At 37.9% G+C, this 203-nt stretch overlaps 1 protein-coding gene across 1 annotated transcript in view; it reads right to left on the bottom strand.

The window, feature by feature from the left end:
* Window positions 1-203, bottom strand: part of LOC119587349 (GTPase-activating Rap/Ran-GAP domain-like protein 3) — a 420,180-nt gene that overhangs the window by 326,842 nt on the left and 93,135 nt on the right. The gene's annotated exons all lie outside the window — the stretch shown is intronic.

The raw sequence follows: 203 nt of genomic DNA, 5'->3' as shown, positions 1-203 counted from the left end.
TTGACTTTAATGAAGCCATTATTCTACCACATAGACACACTGCTTTACATTTACTGAAGCATACGAAATGATAGTCTCACTAAGAGGCCTCTCAGAGGGAGATTGAAGGAGTTATCATCTCTTAATTATGCTGCTCTGTTTAATGCGGTCTTACTTTGACTTGATTATAAGGGCAAAATTGGCTTTAATGAGAGGGGGTTGTA

Source organism: Penaeus monodon, chromosome 22 (genome assembly GCF_015228065.2).
Source record: "Penaeus monodon isolate SGIC_2016 chromosome 22, NSTDA_Pmon_1, whole genome shotgun sequence".
In the NCBI taxonomy this organism is placed as follows: Eukaryota; Metazoa; Arthropoda; class Malacostraca; order Decapoda; family Penaeidae; genus Penaeus; species Penaeus monodon.
This window is presented reverse-complemented; position numbering and strand designations above follow the sequence as displayed.